Source organism: Dendropsophus ebraccatus, chromosome 3 (assembly GCF_027789765.1).
Source record: "Dendropsophus ebraccatus isolate aDenEbr1 chromosome 3, aDenEbr1.pat, whole genome shotgun sequence".
Taxonomy (NCBI): Eukaryota; Metazoa; Chordata; class Amphibia; order Anura; family Hylidae; genus Dendropsophus; species Dendropsophus ebraccatus.
Genome location: NC_091456.1, coordinates 198,739,799 through 198,746,842, shown reverse-complemented (window position 1 = coordinate 198,746,842; position 7,044 = coordinate 198,739,799).

Sequence of the window (7,044 nt, the reverse complement as noted above, 5' to 3'; positions counted from 1 at the left end):
ACCTGCCCCATACCATCCCTACAGTGAGGAGGAAACCGGGCACTGCCCATCACCTGCCCCATGCTATCCCTACAGTAAGGAGACAGGGCACTGCCCATCACCTGCCCCATACCATCCCTACAGTGAGGAGGAGACCGGGTACTGTCCATCACCTGCCCCATACATCTCTACAGTGAGGAGGAGACCTGGCACTGCCCATCACCTGCCCCATACCATCCCTACAGTGAGGAGAAGACCTGGCACTGCCCATCACCTGCCCCATACCATCCCTACAGTGAGGAGGAGACAGGGCACTGCCATCACCTGCCCCATACCATCCCTACAGTGAGGAGGAGACTGGGCACTGTCCATCACCTGCCCCATACCATCCCTACAGTGAGGAGGAGACCAGGCACTGCCCATCACCTGCCCCCATACCATCCCTACAGTGAGGAGAAGACCGGGCACTGCCCATCACCTGCCCCATACCATTCCTACAGTGAGGAGGAGACCGGGCACTGTCCATCACCTGCCCCATACATCCCTACAGTGAGGAGGAGACTGGGCACTGCCCATCACCTGCCCAATACCATCCCTACAGTGAGGAGGAGACCACTGCCCATCACCTGCCCCCATACCATCCCTACAGTGAGGAGGAGACCACTGCCCATCACCTGCCCCATTCCATCCCTACAGTGAGGAGGAGACCGGGCACTGCCCATCACCTGCCCCATACCATCCCTACAGGGAGGAGGAGACCGGGTACTGCCCATCACCTGCCCCATACCATCCCTACAGTGAGGAGGAGACCGGGCACTGTCCATCACCTGCCCCATACCATCCCTACAGTGAGGAGGAGACCAGGCACTGCCCATCACCTGCCCCATACCATCCCTACAGGGAGGAGGAGACCTGGTACTGCCCATCACCTGCCCCCATACCATCCCTACAGTGAGGAGGAGACCGGGCACTGTCCATCACCTGCCCCCATACCATCCCTACAGGGAGGAGGAGACCGGGCACTGCCCATCACCTGCCCCATACCATCCCTACAGTGAGGAGGAGACCGGGCACTGTCCATCACCTGCCCCATACCATCCCTACAGTGAGGAGGAGACCGGGCACTGCCCATCACCTGCCCCCATACCATCCCTACAGTGAGGAGACGGACACTGCCCATCACCTGCCCCATGCTATCCCTACAGTGAGGAGGAGACCGGGCACTGCCCATCACCTGCCCCATACCATCCCTACAGGGAGGAGGAGACTGGGCACTGACCATCACCTGCCCCATACCATCCCTACAGGGAGGAGGAGACTGGGCACTGACCATCACCTGCCCCCATACCATCCCTACAGGGAGGAGGAGACTGGGCACTGACCATCACCTGCCCCATACCATCCCTACAGGGAGGAGGAGACTGGGCACTGACCATCACCTGCCCCATACCATCCCTACAGTGAGGAGGAGACCGGGCACTGCCCATCACCTGCCCCATACCATCCCTACAGTGAGGAGGAGACAAGGCACTGTCCATCACCTGTCCCGTACCATCCCTACAGTGAGGAGGAGACCAGGCACTGCCCATCACCTGCCCCATACCATCCCTACAGTGAGGAGGAGACCGGGCACTGCCCATCACCTGCCCCATACCGTCCCTACAGTGAGGAGGAGACCGGGCACTGCCCATGACCTGCCCCATACCATCCCTACAGTGAGGAGGAGACCACTGCCCATCACCTGCCCCATACCATCCCTACAGTGAGGAGGAGACCAGGCACTGCCCATCACCTGCCCCATACCATCCCTACAGTGAGGAGGAGACCAGGCACTGCCCATCACCTGCCCCATACCACCCCTAAACCATAAAAGCCAAGAAGACTGGAGGAGGACTCATTGCCAGAGGTGCTTCACCTAATGCTCCACCGGACAGAATGAAGGTGGCAATGTAATGAAATGCCAAACCAGTGAAAGGGTCTGCGGACTTTCCGATGGCATTGTACTCCATTTTATTATTTCCGCTATTCTGGAGCATATCCCACAGGGGCTGCTATCCTTTTCTTCTTCTGCGCATTGTTTAGAGTTTAAAATTTTGTTGAATTTAGTTTATTCTTTTCCCCCTTTTTTTCTTGTGAAATGTCAAGTTTGGCTTCTGGCTAAAGTATAAAGCATAAAACCACAGTATAAAACTCCCGACATACCAGCTCTAGACAAATATACATTGGAAAGATTCCAATATTTGTGCTCCTCAGAGGATATCCCACCATGGATAGCTTGGATTGCTTAATTGTCCAGGACGTCCAATGTCCAGTGACCACAGGTCAAGTCTGGACAAACCTCATGGACCAGCGCTAAGTGTCAAGGGACAAGGCTGGGAAGCTGCACATACACGTCCAATGTCCAGTGACCACAGGTCAAGTCTGGACAAACCTCATGGACCAGCGCTAAGTGTCTGGGGACAAGGCTGGGAAGCTGCACATACACGTCCAATGTTCAGTGACCAGGGGTCAAGTCTGGACAAACCTCATGGACCAGCGCTAAGTGTCTGGGGACAAGGCTGGGAAGCTGCACATACACGTCCAATGTCCAGTGACCACAGGTCAAGTCTGGACAAATCTCATGGATAAGCGCTAAGGGTGGTATTACACAGGCCGAGCAGGGCCCGATAATACCTGTAAACGAGCAGCGATCTGCTATATCGTTGCTCGTTTACTGGACCTATTACACGGCCCGATAATCGTTTGACAAGAGCTGCAAGGACATCGTTACCGATGTCCTTGCAGCCCTTGCTAAACTGGCATACATTACCCATCCACGTTCCAGGGCTGCTCCTGCGTCAGCTTCTCCCGGGGGTCCCGCGCGCTCTCTAGCGTCACAGCAGCCTGTCAGCTGGTAGGCCGCTCAGCCAATCTGATTGGCTGAGCGGCCTATCAGCTGACAGGCCTCTGTGACGCTAGAGCGCGCGCGGGACGCAGGGAGAAGCGGACGGCAGGAGCAGCCCTGGAACGTGGATGGGTAATGTATATCGTTAGTCGCCAGCCACGCACCGCTATTACACGCAGCGGTGCGCGGTCGGCGGCCGACGAAAATAGGTTCTAACCTATATCAACGATCAGCCGATGATCGTTGTCATCGGCTGATCGTTGCATTTATTACACGGAGCGATAATCGGCCGAATCGGGCCAATTCGGCCGATTATCGTTCCGTGTAATACCACCCTAAGTGTCAAGGGACAAGGCTGGGAAGCTGCACATACACGTCCAATGTTCAGTGACCAGCGGTCAAGTCTGGACATACCACATGGACCAGGGCAAAGTGTCTGGGGACAAGGCTGGGAAGCTGCACATACACGCCCAATGTTCAGTGACCAGGGGTCAAGTCTGGATGAACCACATAGACCAGGGCAAAGTGTCTGGGGACAAGGCTGGGAAGCTGCACATACACGTCCAATGTTCAGTGACCAGCGGTCAAGTCTGGACGAACCACATGGACCAGGGCAAAGTGTCTGGGGACAAGGCTGGGAAGCTGCACATACACGCCCAATGTTCAGTGACCAGGGGTCAAGTCTGGACGAACCACATGGACCAGGGCAAAGTGTCTGGGGACAAGGCTGGGAAGCTCAACATACCCGCCCAATGTTCATTGACCAGCGGTCAAGTCTGGACGAACCACATGGACCAGGGCAAAGTGTCTGGGGACAAGGCTGGGAAGCTCAACATACCAGCCCAATGTTCAGTGACCACAGGTCAAGTCTGGACGAACCACATGGACCAGGGCAAAGTGTCTGGGGACAAGGCTGGGAAGCTGCACATACCCGCCCAATGAGAGATGGTCCAACTCTCTGACTTTGGGTGAAGAGGAAAGACGACTGTGTATCACTTATAATGAGGGGGGGGGGGTCTCCCGACAGTAATAGTTTTGTAGGATATGAATAAATATCCACCTAAGTCATCAGACGATATAACAGACACATCGGACCCTCCCACTAGATGTTTGCAGAAATTAAAGGAATTTTTGGACGGCCGCTTGCTATGTAAGCATTCATCCAGATTTTTTTTTGCAGAAAGGTTTCAGCAGAGAACTGAAGACTAACAAGATTAAGCGTCGGAGTCCTTTGCATCAGTCAAGCAGGCCGGTCCTCCTGGGATCTCCGCGCTCAGAACAATATGTGTGAATTCCTTTGAGCCTCTTGGTGTTCATCAGTTTCACCTGGAAAAGCAAAAGGAATCCTGGTGTATGTTTACTCATCAAAGTGCCCTACGAGGGAGCGTGTTTTCCTTAAAGGGACTATCCCATGACTCATGTACATACCACAAGTCCTCAGATGCTGTTAACTCTTCTTTTATAGTTTGCAGCATAAACAGAGTTTTCTGATTGTTTTACTTCCAAGGGTCCATGAGGCTGCGACTAATCTGACCTGCTGGAGACTGGATCATAGTCTTCTTATCTTTGCTCCTTCCTCCTCTGACAGCTGGCAGTATAGACCCTTCTTCCCCCTCTTCTCAGCTATACTACCATGTTAGTACATAGGTCCTGCTCCTTCCTCCTCTGGCAGCTGACAGTATAGACCCTTCTTCCCCCTCTTCTCAGCTATACTACCATGTTAGTACATAGGTCCTGCTCCTTCCTCCTCTGGCAGCTGACAGTATAGACCCTTCTTCCCCCTCTTCTCAGCTATACTGCCATGTTAGTACATAGGTCCTGCTCCTTCCTCCTCTGGCAGCTGGCAGTATAGACCCTTCTTCCCCCTCTTCTCAGCTATACCACCATGTTAGTACATAGGTCCTGCTCCTTCCTCCTCTGGCAGCTGACAGTATAGACCCTTCTTCCCCCTCTTCTCAGCTATACCACCATGTTAGTACATAGGTCCTGCTCCTTCCTCCTCTGGCAGCTGGCAGTATAGACCCTTCTTCCCCCTCTTCTCAGCTATACTACCATGTTAGTACATAGGTCCTGCTCCTTCCTCCTCTGGCAGCTGACAGTATAGACCCTTCTTCCCCCTCTTCTCAGCTATACTGCCATGTTAGTACATAGGTCCTGCTCCTTCCTCCTCTGGCACCTGGCAGTATAGACCCTTCTTCCCCCTCTTCTCAGCTATACCACCATGTTAGTACATAGGTCCTGCTCCTTCCTCCTCTGGCAGCTGACAGTATAGACCCTTCTTCCCCCTCTTCTCAGCTATACCACCATGTTAGTACATAGGTCCTGCTCCTTCCTCCTCTGGCAGCTGGCAGTATAGACCCTTCTTCCCCCTCTTCTCAGCTATACCACCATGTTAGTACATAGGTCCTGCTCCTTCCTCCTCTGGCAGCTGACAGTATAGACCCTTTTTACTCCCCCTATAGAAGGAGACTTCTCAGCTATACTGCCACGTTATACCAGAGACTCTGCTCCTTCTCTAACAAACAGAATGCACATGTGTGTCCACCACTTATCTCAGTAAATGGACGTGCACATTTCTATACACTGCAAACACCAGGTGGCAGCATACTGTGTAAGGGAATGTCAGGAATGACACGCTTCATATGAGGAGATACAAGCAGGTTGTCTGGTATATCTTCAGGCCCAGAACTAGAAGACTCAGGAAAGTTACAAACTTTAACATCTCCCTTCTGGACGGTATAAAGGGAGCGGCCCACAGGCTGCTGGTCAGCCAGAGACTCGGCTCCCCCTACAGGCTGACGTGGTTATTGCAGGATGATAATACAATTGTGGGACAGATGCAATTATAATGCAATCTCTTCAGTTTCAAACTGTTTAGGCTGTTTCTTGTGTATTTGTGTTGTGTGTGATATAACTCCTCTACAATTATATTTCTTGTGTATTTGTGTTGTGTGTGATATAACTCCTCTACAATTATATTTCTTGTGTATTTGTGTGGTGTGTGATATAACTCCTCTACAATTATATTTCTTGTGTATTTGTGTGGTGTGTGATATAACTCCTCTACAATTATATTTCTTGTGTATTTGTGTTGTGTGTGATATAACTCCTCTACAATTATATTTCTTGTGTATTTGTGTTGTGTGTGATATAACTCCTGTACAATTATAATGTTTCTTGTGTATTTGTGTGGTGTGTGATATAACTCCTCCTTCACTCCATACCATCACGGTGCAATAATTTGACCTCTTTGGCGAGAGAAGAGTTAACGGAGGAGGCCTGGTGATGACGGAGGAGGCCCGGTGTTCTCTGCTCTCCGGGGTGTCCATTTACAGATCAATACTGTGCATTAAATAGAAGCACTTTACTAGGACCCGGCAAGCCGCTCTCTCACCTCACCCTTCATCTGCCGCACGCTCTGTAGTAGCGGGGGAGGGATGTGATACGTTGTACAGGGGGATCTATTAATGGACTTGGGGGTAATTGAAAAATAAAAACAAAGGAAATACCTTAAAATCCTTGAATACAACAAAAGACAAAGTCAGTGACCTGTATAATGGTGGCGGCAGGGTTGTCAGCCGGCTCTCCTGCTCGGTGTCAGTCCTCATCACTGTGCTAACACTCCGCTCTCTACAGACTCACAATCAGAGGCGCCAACAATTGCCAAACTATGGAAACTTAAAGGGATATTATCGCCAAGTATGCCTGGACAGCACAAGCCATCTAGAGAGACATCCGACACAGTGCTCTCTACTGCCACCTCTGTCCATGTCAGGAACTGTCCAGAGCAGGAGAGGTTTTCTATGGGGATTTGCTGCTGCTCTGGACAGTTCCTGACATGGACAGAGGTGGCAGCAGAGAGCACTGTGTCAGACTGGAGAGAATACATCACTTCCTGCAGGACATACAGACAGCAGCTGATAAGTACTGGAAGACTGGAGATTTTTTAATAGGAGTAAACTACTAAGCTATATATTTAATTTCTGAAATCAGTTGATTTGAAAGAAAAAGATTTTCGCAGAGTACCCCTTTAACTCCACAATAGAAGCTGTCCCATTGACTTAAATGGGAAATGTTACTGAGCATGCTCTATAACCTTTGAAGAGGTCATTCCCCAGGGGGAGGCTGAGCTTTGAGCATCATCCATTGTCATCATCTGTCTTTGCTGCAGTGCTGTACAC